Source organism: Cryptotermes secundus, unplaced genomic scaffold (genome assembly GCF_002891405.2).
Source record: "Cryptotermes secundus unplaced genomic scaffold, Csec_1.0 scaffold627, whole genome shotgun sequence".
Classification (NCBI taxonomy): Eukaryota; Metazoa; Arthropoda; class Insecta; order Blattodea; family Kalotermitidae; genus Cryptotermes; species Cryptotermes secundus.
The window spans coordinates 117,843-142,374 of record NW_019733843.1 but is presented as its reverse complement, the minus strand read 5'-3'; the positions used below and the strand labels follow the sequence as shown (position 1 = coordinate 142,374).

General features: G+C 41.1%; 1 long non-coding RNA gene across 1 annotated transcript in view; it reads right to left on the bottom strand.

The window, feature by feature from the left end:
* LOC111868254 overlaps positions 1-24,532 on the bottom strand; it is a 222,009-nt gene that overhangs the window by 90,243 nt on the left and 107,234 nt on the right. The window contains exon 3 of the long non-coding RNA XR_002843483.1: positions 9,178-9,280. This is a non-coding gene — a long non-coding RNA (uncharacterized LOC111868254). The remainder of the gene's footprint in view (positions 1-9,177; positions 9,281-24,532) is intronic.

Genomic DNA, 24,532 nt, shown 5'->3' with positions numbered 1-24,532 from the left:
GTGAGGAGGACAAAATTCCTGCCCCTACAGGGACTCGAACTCCGAACCATCGGTCGTCCAGCCCGTAGCCAGTCGCTATACTGACTGAGTTACGTCGGCTCCCATTTATGAATTGGTAAACTACTGAATTATCAAGCGGCTACAGACGTCAATACAGGCAAAGCTGTAATCAATTATGCAAGCCAAATTTGGCATCGATGGGAATGGTTAGCCATGCTTCTTCTAGTGCACGGGTCTAACATGCAGCTTGGTTATGTCCAACGAATGTGAGACAAATGTTAAGGGAGTTTCGCTCGAGACGTGAGCCTAAGGCAGCGTCTACACGAGCGCACAAAATGCGTCCGTTGTAATGAACGTCGTGACAAGAGAGGCGAATGCTACGCTTCCTTCTGGCTCCACTGCAGGCAAGAAACTACGCACCGCATTTTGCAACTGTGTGGTGTCCTCAGCAAAGTACGTTCGTTACAACGGACGCATTTTGTGCGCTCGTGTAGACGCTGCCTAAACGAACGTAGATCCAAATTCATGGCGCAATTGTTGTACGATTTTAAACACGGCTGGAATTTTTATATAAATATTAATAATTTTCTTGAATATAAAATTTAATGAAAATATGTTCAGCGGTTATCCGGGTTTTATAAGCGGACACAAGGACAGGCAGGTATGGCGAAGTGAATGGGCACATTCTTGTTTCTTTTTGTTGTGAACGTGCCAAAGCGGCTCAGCTTAGAAAGAACCTGACCACGATATGCACAAGACCTGGTGACATTCACGAAGAAAATCTTTATTTTAAACCTTTAAATCCAAGGAGCTGTTATATGTACCATCCGCTTCAAAATAATAAAATTAAACGCCCTGCCAACACAGAGTGTTTGTGTGTTTCGTATGGTTCTCACAGTAAACAGAGATCTTTCCCCTAACGAGCATTAACCGGTTGGTATTTGTAGTGGCGGCTTAATGTGTTTCATGAGAGGTACGAACTGAATTTTTATATACATTTTGAAGAAATTCATTCTTTAAAGTGTTACTTCCGTTCTCGAATGATTAATTTATTAAGTGAACATGTAAATATCTTAAAAAATACCGAGCAGACTACTTTAATAAAAATTAATATAAGCCTGTAACAAAATTTAGAACACAGACGTGTCGCGAAATAAAAATCACCACCAGTTAACAAATGATTTGATGACAGCCCTATTGGAAAAAGAAATATACTCGTACTTAACTTGTATTCAGAAGATACTCGTTTCGAAATTCTGTCGGGTTACCGTTAAACCTGCTGATTTTTCTTAGTATACCTCAATCTGTAGAGATGAATACCAGGATAATCTCTTCAGACAGGACAAGCCCACCTCCTTCAAAATCCTTACCTATTCACCACTCATGATCATCTTTCACTTAACGTTGCAGTTCACTGAGTAGCATTCCTGCTTCATATGCATGAGATCCCGAATTCAAATATCACTTCAGAGACTAATTATCCTGACTGGTTTTCCTCAGTCACGCCAGTAAATTCCAGTGAATTCTGGCCAGTACATCAAAACAGGTCACGTCAGCTTCCTTACAAATCCTTTCCAATTCAATATTCGATCATCCTGTCATTCGACACTATATCACCTGAGCTATTGAAAACGTCTTAAATAACATATAAATAAATAGATACACACAACTAAGAGAGCGGCAACACAATTGGACATGAAAACAGCCGCAATATATGTATAAGATAGGAAGAAAATCATCCTATAAAATGATCCTAAAACATTAGAATTCAAGAAATTAATAACAACAACGACGTGACTTAATGAATACAATTTGACCAAGTTCACAGCGCAGTAGACTCATTTAAAAAAGTGTATTACCTGAAAATGGCCCTGTGCGGCTGAAACATGTAGCATAAAAACCGAATGTACATACATCTTAATAATTTTAATGATATTTTAAACATTTAACGAACATTTAGTGAATTAATGTTGTTAAATTAATCTATTTTGCACTATAGGCGGAAAACAAGGCCCTAAGTTATAAATAAGTTATATCTTATTATTTTATCACATCGTATGATGCTACACAACCACTGCAGGGCAATCAATGTAAGTTTTAGAGCAAAGTAATTAAATATCAAATTACACTGTGTCACTATAGACAGGCCTATTTCCGCAGACTTCTTCGTTATGCAGAGTATTCTGAAGACGTATGCAGGAGGTAGCGTAGTTGGTTGAGGCACTACGCTACAAACCGGAAGGTTACGGGTTCGATTCCCGATGTTACTTGATCTTTTCAATTGGCCAAATCCTTCCAGCCGCACTATGGCCCTGGGGTCGACTCAGCCTCTACCATAAATGAGTACCAGGAATCTTCCTGAGGGGTAAAGGACGGCCGGCGCGTAAGGCTGACAACATCATCGCCCTTCTGTGAGCCAAGTGTGTAGAAAATATTGGAGCCTCGACGTCTCACAACCTTACAGACCTCCACGGCCCTTTACAGGTACATTTATGTGTTCATGCAAGTGCTAAGTGTGCTCTTATTCTAACAGAAACATATACTAAAAATATTTTATAAACAAAGAACTAACAAATATAAGACAAATTTTTAATTGCACCTCAAGATTTATAGCATAACACATCACATGTTCACGGAACCATAGCTTGTAAACCAGTTTCTTCAGAGATACAGGTTTAAAACTTAACTTCGAAGATAACAGGGAGAGAGTCCATTAGAAGGTCAATAAATAATATACGATTCTGAAACCTTTTCCTCTATCTTTCTTTCATAAAGAAATATAACTTAATTTGCATAGCAAGTGAAGGTCTTAATAATTTAAGGGAAGGCTGCTTGGCTTAACTAAAATGGAACTGTTTATCGCGGGGGGGGGGCATGTAGCAGCCGACTAATGTTGAACTTGGTAAAACATTCTCTATCATGGCCATGGCTGCGTGCCAAACGACACACACACACAGACTCCCTCCTGAAGGCGACATCAAGCCTTATCTGTTCCACTAATTGGTACAAAAGGCTCACAGTCCTGCCTTGTTTACACAAGCTTCAGTTCAAATATACTTTGGTAATTTAATGAAGTCAGATCTTTGCGGATATTAACAAGATCTAACAGAATCTACGAGTAGCAACGTTTTGTATGAATTATGATCAGCGGAAGGATGGCGTGTTGGCCATATTTTCAGTACTAAAAATGTCACTTTATGTTGCAGACATCTAAGCTAAATAACCCCCTGCAGTTGACACGATCCCGTTATAGAAGCTATGAAATAAACTTATTTGTTTAGATACGTGTGTTCTTGGCCGCGCCATAGCTCAACCTGTTATCCGCTGGCTTCCCACCGCGGTGGCCCGGGTTCGATCCCGGGTCTGGTCAAGTGGGATTTGTGGTGGACAAAGTGGCGCTGGGGCAGGATTTCTCCGAGTACTTCGGTTTCCCTTGCCACTCTTCATTCCACCAATTGCTCCACAATCACCCTCACCTAACGTCTGGGGCTGGTACAATAGCCCAGAAGTGGCCGCCGTACAAGGGACTTAGTCCCACCCCACTAGCAATAAAAAAAATAGATACGTGTGGGCCACTCTCACTCTCATTACACATAAAAGTAAAGTTGGCTTTGTGTGGATCTAATTAAACACTTGGCCATGAAGATTTATGGGGGAGTGGATGTATAGATTCACGTATTCCTGATCTCGGCACTAGTTGGAGGTGAGTGGTCAGCTTCACGCCCCGGCCGATTTACTCGAAGGTAAGAGCCCCCGGTTCCCATTAGATAGGAGACTGGGTGGGCCCCTGACCCGGTCTGGATGACGTGAACAGGAAAGATATCTTGCCCCTACCGAGACTCGAACTCCTACCCCTTGGCCGTCCAGCCTGTAGCCAGTAACTATAGCGATCGAGCTATCCCGGGCACTCAAATCGCATTAAGACTCTATCTTATTAGTTTATTTTTAAAATTAAGTACTGTAATTTGAGATATGCGATTAAGACTTCTAAATAAGTAGAGAATAAACTAATTGTTAAATTCAATTTTTAGTTAACACAAACCAAAACTGCTTCTTGAGAAAATAATTTCATGTTATGCTGTCAGGATATAAAAGATTTCGGGGAATAAAACATTAAGAATCAAGACTGGAAGCCATACCTAAGTCGCAATAAATTAAGTACACGTATTTTAAAGTCGACAATGAAGCAGGTCGGATAAAAGTGAGCAGTACCTGCGATTGGCATGTATACTCATAAACCCCATATAAAGAGAAACATGTTCCTCATGCATTAGAACATGATGGCGGTGAGGTTGTGAGCCTTACGCTCCGGCCGTCCTTTACGCCCACGAAGATTCCTAGTATTCCTTTCTGTTAAGAGACTAAGTCGCCGCCAGAGCCATAGTGCGGCTGGAAGGATTAGATAAATTGAAAAATCCAATGACTTCATTGTAAATCGAACCTACGACCTTAGGGCTTGTAGCAAAGTGCCCCTTTACATAGATATTTAAATATCAAAGATAAAAATTCCAAAAACTAGAGGGTGGGAGTTCGAAAGCAGGAAACTAGGTAACCGGTTTTCAGTGATCCTTAATTATCATTATCAGTCTTTCAGAAAGTTGGGTACAGCCAACCACCCGTTAAGTTCACTGACATTATTCAAACAACAGCTGCTGGGTTCTACACACCTGGTACCAACCAATTACTCTAAATCAAATACGAGTTGCATTTATCTAGGGCAAAAATATGTTTAAACTTCACTTACATAAGTTACGACAAAAACCAAGAAATTTTTTCTCACTGCCAGAAACGTCAAGGACGTTGTCTACGGATCGACGAGGTTGCAAACTAAGAAATCAGACAGAGTAGAAAATGCAGTGCCGTACCGGTATTTAGGATTCGGGCGTTTTAAAGAAGCAAATGTCAACAGCACATTTAGCCTAGGATCTTCTGAGTTTAACAAGCAAAGCTCATCCTGGGTAACCACTTACAAAACTAATTATTTTCTTATAAGGAGCCGGGATAGCACAGTCGGTATAGCGACTGGCTACGGGCTGGACGACCGAGGGGTTGGAGTTCGAATCTACACGTCGTGCAGACCGGCTCTGGGGCCCACCAGCCTCATATCCAATGGGTACCGGGGACTTTATCCCCGAGGGTAAAGCGGCAGGGGCGTGAAGCTGACCACTCACCTCCAGCTAGTGCCGAGGTCAAGAAAATATGGATCTATACATCCACTCCCCCATACACCTTCATGGCGTAATGCTTAATTAGTTAAGCGCAGGGACAACTTTACCGTTACCCAGAAGAACATATTTCTCTACCTCCATGAATACACCAAACTTCATGAAATAAAAATACTAAGATTTCCAATGGGAGCGTCTGGTCGCGGTAAAGCATGCATGCCGTTTGACAGGTCACAGATTCGAATCCGGACTAAGCGATAATTATATAATATTTTAAATAATTTTTTAATTCTCAAATTCGTGTAAATAATACCGTGACTACTGCTTATTAATTTACCCATGGCAGATTAATAGTTGAAGGAAGAGTAGTTCGAAGCTTCAGATCTACTAATCAATTAATTTTTGTTTCTTATATTTGCGAGATGTTATAAGGGTTAACTAATAAGTCAGTGGCTTCCAACATGCTAAAGTTCACTAACAGTACAGAATTGCTTTGCAACTTAATGCTTACATCAATTGCCACTTATTATCCCGTTCCACTTACAGACGGAAATGAGAGATGCCTGTTGTCATGGTAACTAGTGTTTCCGGTTCAGCGGTTAATAATTAGCCTACGAGTTGAATTTCCAAAGATTAATCTGTTCAGCGAAAGCAAACCAATATGTATTTCATAAATCTATAATTAAGGGCTTTGACATTATCCGAAATAAGATATTTAAGAGTACTTTTCAGAAACAATTTGTCCTAATTAGTATAATCTAGAGTCCGCGATATATTACAGCGGTACGTCATATAGAAATGTATTCCGTACAACCATAAATAGGATGCTAAATCGACATCTATATGTAGACGAGTCACTGAGGACCAGTGCCATTAATTTCAGGTATGCCAATAGATGTCATGCTGCCCGCGAAGTTAGAAGTTCAACACACCTTCTTCTATATCCGAGAATATCGCTTTATGTGCTCCCAATATTAAATGTTAAATATCTTTAACATATCTTCATCAAATTAAGGATCATTTAAAGATCTGTGATTCTGTGTAGTGACTATGAACAGTATTGTGAGACTGTGACGTCGTGTAGTCCGGTATCAATACAAACATCACAGACGAACGTGTTGCTCTCCTATTAAGGGAAAAAGGGTATAAAGAGCAATAAAAAAGTTGCATAATTATACAGGGACAGAGACAACCGGGGCTCTTCAACGAACAAAAGTAAATACCTGATACAGCGTTATTTTTTTAACCACAAACCCTTCTGTCTCGAAATTGAACAGGGGTCAGTTATATAAGCAAGTACCTTAATAAAAATCTGGTATTTCCTCTGCAAGCTATGAACTTGAAACTTCAAGAACTATTATAACCATCTATATAAGACACAGGACAGCCTTTCTTTAATAAAGCTCTATATGAAATCTCTCCTTCTAGAGTTGAGACTTACCCCATAATTTAAGACGGCCGATATAATACATCTCATGCTGTGGTATAAGATAAATTTTGGTCTCCCCAAACTCTATTATTAGCCAGACGTATCCATTCTAAAAATTATTAGACAAACTTCCTTCCAGTGCCAAAAAGGGACCATACATAAAAATTAATGGTTCCATAGGACGGCCAGAGCCGATAGCGCCAAAAGACGCTCATCTTTTTTTAGACAGACAGCTTGCCCCAAACATTCGGGTGTTGAGACAAGTATTTGAAAGACAAAGAGTCGCTGTACTTTGCTGTAGAGCACATAGACCCATCTGTCCTTTCTATCTTAACATCTTCAAGTAACAGGACTATAAGAATAAATTACTGATAAAAAATAACAGCCAGAAACGCGTATTGCCTACTTATGCAAGGAAAGTATTTAAGCTAGCGATAAACACACACATTTACATCTCTCTGTCTCTCTCTCTGCAAGCTGCGCAGGTCTGCATTTCGCGCACTCTGTTATTGTCGGTGGCGTGAATTTAGAACACGAATATCTAAATAGTTAACTCCGTGGAAGAGAGTCTTTCTTTAGAAGCAAAGAAACGCCTCAAACACTCAAGTAATTCCTCGCATTTTATGGAACCCGAAGATTCATTACAATGTTCACAACAGCCAACCATCCGTCCCCTATCCTGAGCCAGATGAATCCAGTCCAAAACTTTCCACCACGATTCTCGAAGTTTCAATTCAGTATTATCCTCTTAACTGCGTCTACATCTTCCAACTGGCATCTTCCCTTTAGATTTTCAGGGCACAATTTTGTATGCATTTCTCATTTCTGAGAAGTAGTGGGTCTGAAACGGGGTCCACTAAGCCTCGTAAGGATAATTGAGGAGCTATTTCAAGGAAATAGCGGCTGCGGTCTAAAAAAACTAAATTAACGGCAGTGGGGATCCGTTGAGCTGACCACGTGAGACCACTATTCGCTAAAGTTGGTACTAACTTCGACGACAAGCGGCGGTAGCTCGGTCGGTATAGTTCGCTTGCAGACTAAAACCACGTTTTTTTTTCCCCCATGTGTGCTTACAAGTTCGTAGTGGTGAAAAGAAAAGTAACTGTTAAAATGCGATATGCGGACCACTGATACGAAACAGAAACATGGTGAAAGAGGCCAGACGAACAGTACGAACTTAGAGTCCTATCATCAGGCAGACGTAGGACAAAACATGGAAATGTTATCGTTTTTGGTAACGTCGGTGGTTTCCCTGTGCCGTGATAAACGCTGAAACGGGGGTACGTGTCTATGAACCCCAAGAGCTTGGTACCTGACGTGGCGGTAAAGTACCACATTATCCCAAATACAGAGATACTCCTTACTTCTACAAGGAGAAAATCCAGAAGGAAATTCTTTTTAATTGGATATGCATTTAGTTACGAGGGTTGTGAGCAAGAAGAGGTAAAATCTGTCCAGTTAACAAATGATAAATTCGAAATCAATGCCTTAAATATAATTCTAAGTATTTTCAGGCATGACAGTAGAACTAGCAATCAGAACTCCTTATAAGCTACTTAATACTCATATTTATTCTCAAAGATTGTAAATTATAGCGACCTTCTGTTTCTAAGAAGCAGTATCTGGAAAAAAATAAAACTCGCCTTATATTCAGGCTGATATAGCAAAAGATTAATATGTATTTGTGTTTCACTAAGTACCTACCACCATGACGACGTATGGCGGAGTGGACGTAAAGCCCCACAAATTCTTATCCTCGGCGCACTTGTGTTAAAAGCTATCCCTCTAACAGGCCGTTGAGGCTCCCACATTTCCTAGACAATCGGCTCACAGATGGCGGTGAGGTTGTCAGCCTTACGCGCCGGCCTGTACACCCAGGAATATTCCTGGTACTCATTTCTGTTAGAGGCCGAGTCGACCCCAGGGCCCTAGTGCGGCTGGAAGGATCAGGTCACTTGACAAATCCAATGACTCCATCGGGAATCGAATCCGCGACTTTCCGGCTCGTATCGTAGTGCCTCAACCAACTACGCCACCGCGTGCCCACTGCAGGGTTCTGGCAGGAGAGAAAACGTGGTGAGTAATCTACACGCGACAGAGGCAGAGAATCGGTTTCGCGTAAGAATTGAGACTGCGTGAGTTTGACAGCCTTCCTCCGCAGTAGGGGAATCCCAGCAGACTGTCCCTTAGGCTCTACGTTATTGTGATAGCCCGGCACAGTACAAAGAGCAGTAAGTTCATAAGAAGTGACCTATGCTGCAGAGCGCAGTACAATTATCTGGTATGCGAAACAAATTATGATCTATTGGCTAGATACACGTACTTATGCAATTGGAAGGTTTTTAAAATGTTTCTCCGTGATGAGACCGTAACACATGTATGTCCTATAGCGCTGAATGACTCATTTCCTGGCAAGAACTTTGTACATAATTTGAGACTGATAGATTTATTAAAAGATTCTTCTGCAGACATTTATATAAACATATTAGACTTTTACGTATATTATAACGATCGTAAGACGTTATAAAGCAGAAAAATGAAACGGATTATTTCTAATTCAGTTCCTTGAATAGCATTACTTACCCCAAATTCCAGATTTCTTGAAGATTACAGGCGCCATTGCACATAAATGGAATTTCGAATGCGTCGTTACTTCAGCGCACATCTGGGAACGCAGTCACTGAAACTGAAAATTATCAAAATGAGATAAATTCCATTAAAATGGTAATTCGTGTTTATAAACAATAGGAAATCACTTTATTTGGGCACTAACAGCATCCTGATGAAACAGCTGTAGGTGAAGAAAACAAATTAGTCAGAATGTGCGTATCTGAAGACCTCTCGTTCATTTTCATTCATCCATCAATGGCTCTACAGCCCTGGCCTCTTCTTCGGTTTCGTAATCATTTTTACACAGACGGCAAGACTCCTTGGACGAGTGATCAGCCCGTCGCAAGGCCGCTACCTACACACAGGACAACACAAACACAGAAAAAACGCATATACAGACATCCATGCCTCGAGGGGATTCGAAACCAACGAACTGAAGGCAGTTCACGCCTTAGACCGCGTAGCCACTGTGATCGGCTTTATGACCTCTCGCTGGGCTAATATATGCTTTCATGCTGAATATTAATTAAACATTACCGCGTTAATGCTTTTCTTACATTTAAAAAAGTAAAAAGTAAGTAAAGCTATCTCTGTAACAGGCCGTGAAGGGTTGTGAGACGTTGAGGATCCCAGACTTTCTAGACAATCGGCTCAAAGATGGCGGTAAGGTTGTCAGCCTTACGCGCCGGCCGCGCTTTACTCCTCAGGAAAATTATTTAATTAATTCCTGGTACTTATTTCTGTTAGAAGCTGAGTCGACTCCAAGGCCATAGTGCGGCTGGAAGGATTAGGTCAATTGAAAAAATTCCAATGACCTCATCGGGACCTGAACCCGCGACCTTCCGGCTTGTAGCATTCTGCCTCAACCAACTACGCTAGCGCGTGCCCCCTGTTTTTCTTACATTTATTAAGATAAATTCATTTAGGCCTACTGACGTTCAGTAAGTCTGCTTAATATTATACAACCTAAGCTCATTACGATATTGCCTAAAATATCCCTATGGAGGAAATGTAGACTAAAAAATTAATTAACCTAGCAATATGCAATGGGTGCCAAGATAGCTCGGGTAAAGTAGTCGAGGCGTGAAGCTGACCATCGTCTGCTTCTAGTGTCCAGGCCAAGAATGATGGAGTTACACCTCCACTTCCTAGTACGTCTTCATGACATAGTGCTTAATTAACTGCACACAGGGCCAGTACATTTAGAATAAAAAAAGAGTAAAGCTATCCCTGTAACAGGCCGTGAAGGCCCATAGGGTTGTGAGACGTTGAGTGTCCCAGTTGGCTCAGAGATGGCGGTAAGGTTGTCAGCTTTACGCGCCGGCCGCGCTTTACTCCCCAGGAAATTTATTTAATTAACTCCTGGTACTAACTTCTGTTAGAGGCTGATAGAAATTGTAAAACTGAGCTACACAAAAGACTAGAATAAAACCATATACAGGTAAAACAGAGCTCAGCCGAAAATGTGGCTTGCATATAATCGTGACGATGTAAAACTAATTCTTACCTTGTAAGAAATACCACCTTTAATTAGTTTTCTTTTCCCCCCGTAAACGGGAATCTCTGATTCATTTCATTTAACTGCTTTTCATGTCATCTTCATTGCAGTTTACATACGGGCAGCTACTTTATATATCTCTACAAATTCCGTGCGCGTCCCATGGTTTGTGTGACCTGTCACTGGTCGGTTCAACACGCTAAGACTGTGCCCCAAATTTTATGCCATATTTCTTCTAGAATTTATACGCTATTAAATGTATACATTGAAAATTATAGCAAGCAAGATATGGTTTATATAAAAAAGTGGATCATGTTTATGGTAATTGCTGCATAATATAAACATATTCTTCATCAACCTACCCCACCCTCCCCAACACCCTGTTTAAATATCACCTGCAAAGAGACACTTATAAATCAGCGACTCCTTAACACGCGATGTTCCCACGTTTGCGACCTCACACCCAAACGCGCATGCTAATTGGACTCATCTCTCGATGAGTGTAGGTGCGAATTAGCCAGACCTCCCAGAATTCTCTTGCGTGTTCGGATCCGTGACGAATGGACTTGGTTCGATAGCAGCACACACTTAATTTTCTCCAGCAACTTCCTCACATTTGGACAAGCGAACAGAGGGGCACGAATGGGGGAAAAGAGTGACTGAATGACCCCACCCCCAAAAAAAAGTATGAAAAATTGCAAGGACGAGAGAGAACGTTGTAAGGGATCGAGCCTGTCCCTTGAAGCCTATCTTACATGACTATCATTCTTACATAACCTACTCCGTTTTATCAAAAGTGACTGACCATAAGTTAGTCGATCTTTACTTTTTTTTACATTACATTACTCATGATGCTGAGCCCTTCTGCAGGAGCCGCCAATTCTGCAGCTACTCAAGAATTTCCCAGCATTTTATGGAACCCGATAGTTCATTACCGTGTTCACAAGAGCCCTCCACAGGTGCCTATCCTGAACCAGATCAATCCAATCCATACCATTCCATCCTATCTCTCTAAGATGTACACAAATAAGATCCTCTTTACTTACTATACAGTATGTCATGCGGCGTCCTCAAGTTGCGGATGGAGAACACGGCCTTCATATGTGTAGCTTTATTGAGAATGTGCGAACAGCTTACAACTGTGGTCCTCAAACTTTTAGATCAGGTGTGGGACTAACGACTCCACAATGTAATAACCAACATACTATGAACTGCCCATAAAAGTGAGGAAAAAACAGTAGAATTCTCGAAAAAGGATTCGTGAACTTCGGTTCCTGACGGCAGGGCACTTTCTGACATAGTGACAATTTACGTTTCGAGAATAAAACAGAAAATTGTACCGCCAATTCTTTTGATCAAGGCACTTTAGCAAAATTTGCAGCTACGGTATAACAGAAATTAGTAAACAAATTACCCCATCCATTTCCATTTGACCCTTTTCAGCACACTGGTTACTTATACGTACCAGAACAAAAAACAAAAATTCCTTGGTTTTAGTTCGCAAGCGAAATATACCGACCGAGCGACCGCCGCTTGTCAGCGAAGTTAGTGCCTACTTTTGCAGATTGACGGTTTCACGTGGTCTGCACAACGAATCCCCACCGCCATTAATCTCGGTTTTCTAGACCGGAGCCGCTATTTCCTTGAAATAGCTCCTCAATTATCATCACGATGGTGAGTGGACCCCGTTCCAGACCCATTACTTCTCAGAAAATCTGGTAACGCCGAGAATCGAACCCGGACCTCTGGATTTGTACCACATGCAATAACTATAGAACATTCTTAATTTTTCCCACATAGAATACTTACGTTTAATATAATTGTCAGGGTTTTTATATCATGTTAACATTTAAATTTAGGAATAATAAACGCTGTATTCTTGGGTTTCAGTCTTATAGCTACCGATAGTTGGAAGGCTAATGCTCTGCGGTTGCATACATATCATCTAATTTAGAAATACTACTTTCTTTGGTCTTCGTTTACATACTTCAATAGTACGATTTAATGCGGGCATGAATAAACATCTACGTATAAATTAATGATAAATGATACAAACTCCGTCCCAAGTGCAAACAGTATATATTATATGTCTTTGATCTTGTTCTCTTATACACTACATGTTTCGGCCTCTAACGGCCATCATCAGGTGTATACTCTTACGTTGCTGCCACACTGAACCCAGTCTAAAATTTAACATTTATAAAACACATTGTTATTTTCTTCGTTATTATCAACATCTACCTCGTTGATATCTGTCTGGTATGTAGATTATTTTGATTATTTGATTTTTGATTTTGATTATTTGTATAAATTAATCTCTATTAAGTTAAATACAAAGGGATTAAGATGATTGAAGTGTGCCGTCGGTCCCTGTATTAGCGGGTCCAGATACGTGCTTGTACAATTAACTCTGCTGTACTACGTAGAAGCCGGTCTATAGCGCAGTGCAGTGGCAAGTTTTTGCTGACGACCGGCAACGATAAGGTTATCATTTGTTCCGCTGGCGCCCGCCTGTCTGACACAGATGTTTTCCCTGTAAAACCACGTAATTTCCTGTGATGTAATGTGTCACATGAAGAATACACGTGTCGTTTGACATTTTCAATGACATTCATATTGCTCGGGCCAATGACCGTCTCATTGCCATGGCTGAACATTTGTTTCTCGCGGAGGCAACTCCTGCTGTACTGCAACGGTAAGGGGTAAGAAGTGTTTCCTGCGGATATCCTTCTCCTTTCTAGGAAACTATGATGCATCATCCTCATGTCGTGTTCTCTATCCCTGAACGAATTCACGGATTTCAATCGAGCTCCGAACTACGCGGTAGCGTAGTTGGTTGAGGGGCTATGCTACAAGCCGGAAGGTCGCGGGTTCAAGTCCCGATGAGGTCATTGGATTTTTTCAGTTAACCTAATCATTCCAGCCACACTATGGCCCTGGGGTCGACTCAGCCTCTTAACAGAAATGAGTACCAGGAATTAATTAAATAATGTTCCTGGGGAGTAAAGCGTGGCAGGCGCGTAAGGCTCATAACCTTACCGCCATCTTTGAGCCGATTGTCTAGATCAGCCGTGTCAAACATGCGGCCTCTCAACTTTTAGAGCTAATTGATATTAAAATCAATACTACAATTTTAGTAGAAATATTTTTTGTGAAGACAATTTTCCAACAGACCAGAAGACAAGAAGTCTCACGCAGACAATAAATTAGCAGGCTGCAGGAAATTCAATGTTTTGCTATTTCTAACATAATTTCTTGTGCAATCTCTCTCTTTACATACTGAAACGCTGTTTGATACTTGTCAAAAATGGCATTCTCTTGCTTGTTAAAACTGTAAGATATGTGACTTTAGGTAATTATATTGAAATTATTCCTAAATAATAAATAGAATTAAATTTCCTTGTATCAAAATCTAATGTATATTTCTATTTTGAAGTGCGGCCCTGGACTATTACTTATAGGGCTGAGGTGGCCCTCTGTACAAGTTGAGTTTGACATCCCTGGTCTAGATAATGTGGGACCCTCAACGTCTCACAACCCTATGGGTCTTCACGGCCTGGTACAGGGATAGCTTTACTTTACTTTACACTTTGATATTAAAATATCAAAATAAAAAGAAAAGCATTTGAGGCGTGGTAAAAACAATTGTGATGCACCCGGTGTTAATAGTTCTGAATCGCTGTCAATGACAGTTTATATTTGCAATGTTTGGGACCATTAAATCGAACATTCAGTTTCCACTCTACCGACCATTAAGCCCGAGTTTTATGTGTGAAACAAACGGAATTGTTTCTGCAAGTTGTTATACGAGCTAGTGATACGGAAAACTTAACTGGTGTTTGGTTTCATATGACAGTTTTTAAGGCCACTGTGGAACGCACATAATATGATATCTTTACAGTGTCACTGACCTATCCACAGTTCTTTTTTTAAGGCATGACTTTCTGTTCATGAGACATTTATGACTTCCACCTTTCTACATACGGGAAAATGAACAATTTTGCAAAGCCTAAGCGTTATATGTTATAGATTAAGCTTACTTTAGTCCGCTGAAAGCCGGAATAGTTTAACCAGAAGAGACGTCCGTTACTAGGTTACGGCACAATAAACAATGACGTAACAATGCAATACATCATGCCACGCAACCAATGGGAGTACCGCTAGGAACCATGTTCTCTGTAGGTCTGCACCGATAGTTAAGTCATGGAACAACAGAGGAATTGTGGGAATCCCGTGTGGAGGCGGTGTCGAACACCTCCACCGTGACCCTGCGAGTCATAGGAGGCGACGAAAAGGGAGGTCTCAGTTCTGAGACAGTAAAATATGGTCGCGAGTCCCAAGGGACTCGGACCCGAGTAAGACTGCTCTGGCAAGGGCCAGCAGCATATACAAAAGACAGACCCGTCCTCTCGTCAGAGAAGGCGCCCCACAGAAACAAGACTGTAGCTGTCAAACACTAATAATTAATATCTGGTCATGAGCCCCAAATGGGGCTCGACACCAAGACTGACTGACTGACTGACTGACTGACTGACTGACTGACTGACCGTCAGTCGCAATGTGACTTTGACTTTGAATTGTGGGAAGCGGGGTTTTCTGTTGGGTCCGTCCCGAGGCTATATCTAAAGGAACAACGGCACAAGCCAATCAGTTTAGAGGAGTCCAGAGTAGTGAGTCTGTTGTTAGCAGTTTGGAGACAGGCCCATCGGAGGCCGTCGCCGACGATCGCCCCTGGTGGAGGCGTGGGAGGAGGCGGAGCCTCTATTGTTGTAAGTCGTTGCGTAGCAAGGTCGAGTTAGTTGTGAGACAGGTGACAGCCAGCGATGACCGTAGCCGTGGAACACGGAAGATGAGGGAGTTACGGCGTGGGGAGTGTTATGAGGAGACAATCGGTGAAGACACACCAGACTGAGCAAGACTTAGTGCATGCTGTAGTGAACTGCGGATTAGCGAAAGCGTTCGAGTTGCTTGTACGTAGTCACGATCTGTAAACTGTTCAATAAATCAGAATACCTATCCAAACTCCGTCTATAATCACTTGATCAAGTGAATATATAAAGATATTTCATTATCAATGTACACATGTTGAAAACACAAAAATCATGCTGTGGGTCGCATTTCTCGGGTACAATTAGAGTGTCCGGCTATCAACCGTGCCTCGCGTTTGAGAAAACAAACGATAGGTGGGAGGGAATGTTTTCTTTTCCCTTTTACTTACATGTTCTCTTTCTTGGTTAACTTTCTTGTTTTAGATTTGTTTGTTCCTACTGTTTTTGTTCAGGGTTATAAATAATTATAGAACGTCTATAAGCTAAAATACAGGGCTATTATAAATGATCTTGAAAGAAAGAAATTAGTGTTTTTTCGACAAGGTTAGAAATACAATTATGAAACAAATTGAAAATAGCAAGGAAACTCTTAAGTTTCCTAAACGTCTGTGGCATGGTATGTTAATACAATTACTGTCTTCTTGGACATTATCCTCTAACGATTGGGCCAAATTCGGTAAGCTTTTACCTGAAAACGGAGACATAGTCTCCGAAATGTTGTTTTAAATAAAAAAAAAAGGACGATGGATAATGCCCAAAACATAATAACTGTGTTATTAGGTTTCCGTTGGTATCACTGATTTTCAAATATCAACCGCAAGTGGCGCTGCGATCTCTGTCAAAGGAAAATGGCGTCTCAATTGCAAAAGGCATAAATGTTGCTTGTGACAGGAGGAGCAGGATTCGGTTCTTGGGCCCCAAGATCCCTGGGCCTTACTCCATGCGATTTCTACTTATGGAGATACGTGAAAGACCAGGTACACAACCCTCCGGTGCCGCAGTCTCTTCGAGAACTGCGATACTGAACTTCACAGGCCATAAACAACGCCGACTGGGTCACAATTGCGGGGTACATCGGAAGAATTCGAATATCGCTTCGACATTTGGCGAGTAAATAATGAAGCACAAAACGAACATCTCTGCAAAACTTGTATGATTTTCCATGATTTTTCCAAATTTATTTCATGCTTATATCTGTAACCGTTTCGAAAATACAGTAATATCTTATCATCCAAGTTATTAACAATAGCTCTGTATATTATACCAGATTTAATATAGAAGTTTCAATACAAAGCTCTGTCTAATTGTACTTATAGAGAGCGTCATTACGACAGCATAGGTGCGCCTCAGTCAAGGCGACGGACAAACCCGTTCTCTTCACTTTTTCACTATGCACAAAACTCCATAGAGAGACTTCATTACCAGCAACTTTGTAGGTAAAAGGCAAAGTTGTCGCTACACTTAATTAGGCAATTATTCACTACAACACGGGGGCACGCAGTGGCGTAGTTGGTTGAGGCACTATACTATAAGCCGGAAGGCCGCAAGTTCGAGTCCCGATGTGGATTTTTTTCAAATGACCTAATCCTTCCAGCCGCATTATGGCCCTGGGGTCGACTCAACCTCTGACAGAAATGAGTACCAGGAATCTTCCTGGTGGTAAAAGGAGGCCAGCGCGCAAGGCTGACAATCTTAACGCCATCTGTGAACCGATTGTCTAGATAATGTGGGAGCCTCGAATTCTCACAATCCTATGGGCCTTCACGGCCAATTCTTTTCTCCTTCCACTACGCCACGAAGAGGTATGGGATAGTGGAGGTATAGCTCCACCATTCTTGACTTCGACCTTAGATGGAGATGATTGGTCAGTTTCGCGCCACGGCCGTTTTATCCCCGGGGAAAGATCCTTCTGTACCCATTGGATATGGGGCTCGGTGTGCCCCAGAGCCGGTTTGGAAGCTGTGCAGAGAAAAATCCTGCCCTTGCAGGGAATCTAACCCCAACCGTCCAACACATAGTCCGTCGCTATACCGACTGAGCTATCCCGGCTCAGAGTGGCTCTATCGAACACGGCCAATTCACATTCAAATGATCCCCCACAGAAACACGAGGTGCATTACCCTGTCTGCAACTGACCTTTCTTTGTTTAGTTCATGACGCCTTCTCAACTGCGTATGGAGAGAACCCGCAAAACGTATCGAACTCGGAACAGCCAGCATTCAGGCCGAGAGTAGAAACAGCACTTTCATGTATAGAAAAATACTAGCAGCTCAGAACCTTCGTTCGGTGTGATTGCAGTGACTTAACATCCTTAGGGCGAATACTGAGACACTCGGGTTGATTATTTCACGTCGCTATCAATATCTGAACTTCGCTGGCGAGGTCCAGCAGCAATTGTAAACGACAGACCCATCCTCTCGTCATAGAGGGTGTTACATAAGGACAATATCCACAAGTGTTCAGTTGGAAAGAATACTGGTCGTGGGTCTCAAGGGGCTTGGCGCCAAGACGAACTGATTAGCGGTAAGCCATCAGTCGTAAAGTAACTGTGACTCTGACAGAGAGCTCAGTTGAGACTTGAAGGTCAGCCTGTGAAGAGAAAACTTAGCGTTGAATTCAAAGAATTTATGCGTGCTACAGTTACAGTGAGACTTATAAATCCGTTGCTAGGATACGACTAGTGAAGACTGAGAAGACTTAACGTGTCCTAGTGATTTGTAGCGTGGAAACCAGCAACAGTGTTATAATTACTTAGAGCTACGAATTGAGTGTATAGGTGCAATAACTGGTCACCAATCCAAACCCCGTCTATAGCCACAACTCCTGAAACAAATGACAATATTAACAATCCACGCGAATTATTGTATACGTCTTCGAATATGACACTGCTTCTTCAAGCACGTGTTCATATAAACGCATGTTCTTTCACTAACGGTCACTTACTATATCCACTACACTTGATACAGTGTCATAAAACAATCCAGAAAAATAAAATTAGGCATACTTTCAGTTTTCCTGGGAAAAATTTCTCCCAGTTCTCCTTAATTCTTAATCCTCACCTTAAAAGCGAAGAAGAAAAATGGCGTAAACGTAGGAGAAAAACAAATCACAGAGGTAAGGAAAAATTTTAAACACATTTATATCTTCAGAGTCCACAGAAAACACTACCATTTACGGCGCCTTATGCCACTGAGGCGGCGCTTTGCCTCAAAACTTGCGGTAGTTTAATTAATTTTCAAAAACATAAGCTTCCTACGTTTAGAAGCTTGTTAATGTTTTTAGTTTCCCACTCCCCCCCAACCCCCGAAGTGGAGTACTTTTATCTTGCGCCTACCAACCATCCCATTCTTTTCTCTTCAAATAATAATTATATAAGATTGGAGGAAGTAAAACACTTCGGCGAATAATTAATTAACTCCAATTCCTTTGATGCTGCGCCGTGTCACTGTACCGTACGTCACGGCTACCGTTGGCCGTGTTGTTTAACCTTAGAAGTGGAATATTCTGGAAGAAGACAAGTCCTCAAAGCGAACTTAAATAGTTGTAAGTTCTGGTCTCAAACATTTGGCACTGAATAATTATTTCGGTCAAAAAGAATTTCCACGAAACGACTAATTAGCTTTCCTTTTTCCTTTTTATATATTCTCTGCGAAAGAAGAAAACTCACTAAACTAATAAATTAGCCACTGAATTTCACTTACTTAGAATCCAATTACGTGAGAGTTATAAAACTTAACCTAGAACATTGACACCATTCTTGTGTAATACCGTATTTACGCATGTATAGGCCGCGTGCGTGTATAGGCCGCAGCACAATTTTCAGACAGAAATTATAGACAAAATAATTTTCTTGGAATATTATTTCAGGAGTATTACACCCTGTATTACTAATTATGAATATAATTTTTTTTAAATGAAGTGTGATTTCGAATATTTCGAATATAAGCCGCACCCCAGTTTTCCTCTTGAATTTTTGGCAAAAAATGTGCGGCCTATACATGCGTAAATACGGTATATCACGTAGTTGGTTGAGGCACTATGCTACAAGCAGGAAGGTCGCGGGTTCGAGTCCCGTTGAGGTGGAATCTCAATTCACCTAATCTTTCCAGCCGCACTATGGCCCTGGGGTCGACTCAGTCTCTAACAGAAATGAATACCAGGAATCTTCCTGGGGGTATAGGTCGGCCGGCTCGTAACTCAGACAACCTCACCGCCATCTGTGAGACGATTGTCTACAGAAAATGTGGCTGCCTCGACGTCTCACAAACCTATGGGCCTCCACGGCCTGGTACAGGGACAGCTTTGCCTCTTTTTTTACTGTTGATGTGTATGTTAACACGAATCAAATCAGCCTTCAATTTATTCTTTAAGAATGTACAGTCTGTGCTCAGATTAATAAGTTATATGCGATCCACTTCCTGTCCGTCGAGATGGACGGGCTTCGCCGTTAAAATGGTCAGTGTAATATCTCGGAGGCTTTTCTTCCCCTCGGATACCCCTTTGCCTTTTGATTATGTAATATTAGCATTAATATTCATATTATTATTAACATTAACATATTTAATTAGTGTGGGCGTATTTTAACAATACATTACTACCACGGATACATCATGGTGTGATATTAACAAAACTTCTTGAACATAACTTTCCGGATAAGAGAAGGCAAATTTCACTTGGTCATTGCTGTTGCTGACTCAAGAGCACAGAGTAACCACATACAAGATTACAAGGTGTCATAACATGGAAGACCAATTGTATAATCTGTTTCCTATGTTATTTAACGATGGTGCACCAATTATGCAGATACCAAGCATCGAGTTAGATACGGTTCCACAATTACAAAATCTGATTATGGTTGGATGATGCAGGAAGCAGCAGTAGACTATCTTAAATTACTATGTTGTCATTAGCCAGTGGCAACTCGAGAGAACGTGTGAAAAGCCACAGTTTCAAAAGATGGCGTTAGAAGAACTGAAGCTAGCGCCTTTCCCTACAACTCCAAGTTCGAATTTTTATGACCTCGGGTGCCTTGCGACGTAGCTTATTTCGTGGAAAACTAAAGGAAGTTCGTTGAAGAAATTCAGGATGATGTTGGAGAACAAAAGATAAAAAAGGTGGGTTTAAAAAGGAACGGCAACGGAAAAGGAAAATAAAGACGAATACACAAAAGGGACAAAGAGAAACCGAAGAAGAACAGTGATAAATAAATGAAAACACTGCCGAAACAAAAGTAAATTGGATAGAGTTAACAAAAACCTACGCAGTACGAACACAATACTCGAGAAATAGCAGGTGCCCGCTGTGTGAAAAGAACCTAGCTTAAAAATTAAAGGAAACCGGACGTGAATGTAGTGAAGAAACATAGTGACAGAGGTGCACGAGATGAAATTACACAAAAACAAAGTTAAGAGCCGAAACAGAGCGAATTTCATTTACCGATGGCAATGAATCATAAAGTATATTCAAAGATCCTCTGATCTCTAAATTCAGTTTTATAAATAGAAACATTAAGCTGAAGAGGGTTGAATTTGGTCAATATCAAAACGGAATGGTGCAGATTGTGAAAAATAGACCTTACATTATCCCCCCCCCTCAAATATGGAGTTTGGACATGCTTCATTTTCGAAGCATTTTAATTGTGACGCTGGAAACCTTAGAGTAACTGGATAACAACATTTTCATACTTCCAGATGTGCATTCCTGCAATAACACGATCCAGAAGAAACACGTGAGCGACGAAGAATGATCAGGAAGAAGAAACATGGAGCGGTTAAGGGGAAGGATTCCTTGATTGATGTGACAGGAAGACTGTTCGATACTCGCTGGTGGCTGTTTCCCTTCTGCTGCTAAATGACCCGAGACGAAAATGTCTCCTTGGTGTGAAGGCAAGAAATGGGAGGAAGGGGAAAAGACAGAGAGAGACACTATGTCTGCGTGTGTCACATAAGGAAAACTTACCGCCTGAAAAAGACATAAGCGAATCAAAAAGAAGGAAAGGCAGGTTTAAAAATTCTTAACTTGCAAAGAAGGAAACAAGTTGGGACGATAATCGTTATTCATCACAAAACTTGCTTCCTTCCGCAATTGGTTACCCTTCCTATTAACTAAACAAATCAGCTTCTCGTCAACATCTAACAGAAATGAGTAACAGGAATCTTCCTGGGGGGTAAAGGGCGACCGGCGCGTAAGGGTGACATCACCGCCATCTGTAAGCCGATTTTCTGGAAAATATGGGAGTCTCGACGTCTCACAACCCTGTGGGCCTTTATGGCCTGTTACAGGGATGCTCTACCTTTTTGTATGAAATGTGTGTAATATCCAGAAAGATCCATTTATCACCGGATACACCGAACAATACACCGTTTGCCTCTTTCAGTGATCATAAATAATAAAAACAATAAACACTTTCTTCCATTATCGGAAACTATAGTATGTACGATAAAATACTCAATTATCGAAAATACATCACCCATTCACCGTCGCTGTTCACGATTAATTTATTTCTGGTATCTAAAATTTCATGTTACCACGCTCGGAATGTTTAACGTGGAACCGTAAATCATAGATTATTATTTATGAGATAACATATCTTGGTGAGAGAAATGCACTCTTGCAAACATGAAAAATAACGCGAATATATATTACGTAGCACAGAAAAATCATTGAAGTTTGAGGTCAATTAATCATTTCCACATAGCAGAAGCCTTCCAGAGAAAAGTTTAACTAGTTAATTAATTCTTTCCTTTTATGGAGTTCGAGGACTGTCTGGTGAAGATGGAGGCAGAAAGTTCCTCCAAAACGTCGGTATCAATCTACCAGACTATACGGCATCAAATCCTAGGGCCAGTAATCTTTACACCCTGATGCTTGAGAACTTCATATTTCGTTGCTTGATATAATTTAAACAGCCCGCCATTTTCCTAAGATCCACTTTAACATCACCCATCAATCTATACTTAGGTCTCAAAGTCATATCTTCCTTACGGAATTTGCGACCAAAAACGTCTGCATACATTTCTCATCCCTCCCATTCTCAAGATATCGTGAAACAAGAGCGTAAAGACACAAAGAAGTATTCTTTACTCTAAAATAAAACTTGACTGAATAGGTAAGTGAGCTAAAAGCATATGTTCACTGTTCAATGAAAGCTCTGTAAGGTACCTCGCTAGATACATTACGAAACATTATGGCTACTGCAGCTACTTCACGTAACTGTTCATGAAGCCGTAAAGTATAGGTTATTGAAAGGTGCTGTTCTGCAGCCCACGTACCTTAGCGATGGCGCCAGGAGTCGTTGTGGCGCCCGGGGCGTGGTGCACAACTTACACCTTACAAATGAACCCAGTTCTTATAATCTCAGGGTTCTGCTCCAAACTCTTCCCCTAACGCATAAATTATCCCAAGGATGTGCTTAAATATTCCGAATGTAATTCCTTATTCCTGCGGTAATTGTACTTCAGATCGATGGTAGGAAGACGTTCCCTTTCCCTCGAGGTTAAATATGATTAATGACGAGAAACATAGGCGTCTCTTTTTTACCCAATCGAAGACAAATCTACCTGTAATATTGGTGTTCTGTTTTGACTTTAACAAACTATGATTTGCTTCCACAGGATACAAATTACACTTTATGGTACCTACTTTTGGAGCTTTGCTTACACACAGATGAAGAGGAGACTATTCTGGAATGTAAAGCCGTATGGGTCAGAGAGAACCTGACGTTTCGGAGGAATATATTGTCACCATCTTCAGGGATGCTGAGTAAATTCGATACAGCGTGATTTATTTTTAAGAGTAGACAACCTTGTTTGAATAAGTTTTAAAACTGAGGGCGGTAGGTACTTTGATATAAACACATACAGGCGGAAATTACAAAAGGGAAGGCCGTGAAGGAAAGTAACATTAAAACAAGGCCGTGCCATAGCTCAAGCGGTTAGTCGCTGGCTTCAAACCCGGGTCTGGTTAAGTGGGATTTGTGGTGGACAAAGTGGCGCTGGGGTAGGTTTTCTCCGAGTACTTAGGTTTCCCTTGCCAATCTTCAATCCACCAAATTCTCCATCATCATAATCACCCGGGGCAGGTACAATAAGCCAATCAGTGGCCGCCGTGCCGAGTGGACCCAACTGGACTCCACCCACCACTATGCGAATTAATTAATTAAACATTAAAACAACGCAAGATACACACATGGTTAGATTACATTAACTTTAAACACAATTAACTGCTAGTTATTTTTTAGACCACAGTGTTTCTTCCATTGGTTTAAGTGACTATGTTTAAAGCTGCCATTTGGTGAATGTCTGTTAATCTTCTGTGAACAGTCTGGCTCGTTTGTGTCGTCATTTGGCCTGTTCTTCAGCGCTACTAGAGACATCTGGGAGCTGATGCCAAACACAAGCTTCTTCATGAGGCAAAATAAATCTGGCCAGGTGAAGCCCATACGAAGGGGTAGCTGATTTATAAAGGTTTTAAATATAAGGGGGAAGGAAACGGGGAGTGATGCAGCTAACAAAAGCAACATTTGTTTTAGAAAACACGTTACATTCCAAAACAATGGAATTCTAGTATTCTGTTATCCGACTGTTATCTCTCCCACATGAAGTTACGCATCTGTGAGTAAGGAATGTAGTCTAGATCCAATATTCGTATATGATGGAACCAGTTCCCCTGGAATATAATGTTTCTGTTCTGAGGATATCGGAAAATATTTTTTAAAATACTACTTCTGTGTCCTAAATCTCAAGGAACACATCTTTCCATACACAATACAGGGCCAGTAGGACAACGGTTTTAACATATCGGCCACATACTCATACTCATGTCTGTATCTAAAGGAGGAAAATGTAAGGTCTGCAAACGTGTTCGCTCTATTAAAATGTACAATTTTCTATATTATATATATATGTCGCTGCTCATCTTTAATACTTTTGTATTAAAGTATTAAAGATGAGCAGCGACATATATATATTGTCGCGTATCGGGCGTATATCGCGACAAATAA